Here is a 332-nt window from a genome sequence, read left to right as displayed (position 1 = left end):
AATGTTCAAAAGGAAACAAGTAAATATGAAGGTTTTCTTTCATCGGTCCCCAACGTTTTTAAAACTGGAACTTAAATATCCTGAACCCGCGACAGCCAGTTGAATATGCACCTTTCCTCTTCACACTCCTGCGACCCTCAACTTGCTACAGGGCTGTTGGGGTATATATGTAGTCTAGCTAGCTACAGCTAGCGATACACAGCTGTAGCTAGCTAGCCTACTGCAGGAGTCCGCTACGTTCCAGGGGGGCGCACTGCCTCCTGCATCCCGAAGAGGTAACGCGGGCTGTAGACGGGCTCGCTTGGTGTGTTTGAAAAAATATCCACAGGCTT

The sequence above is a fragment of the Eimeria mitis genome, genomic scaffold (genome assembly GCF_000499745.2).
Source record: "Eimeria mitis Houghton genomic scaffold, Emh_scaff1530, whole genome shotgun sequence".
Taxonomy (NCBI): domain Eukaryota; phylum Apicomplexa; class Conoidasida; order Eucoccidiorida; family Eimeriidae; genus Eimeria; species Eimeria mitis.
This window is presented reverse-complemented; position numbering follows the sequence as displayed.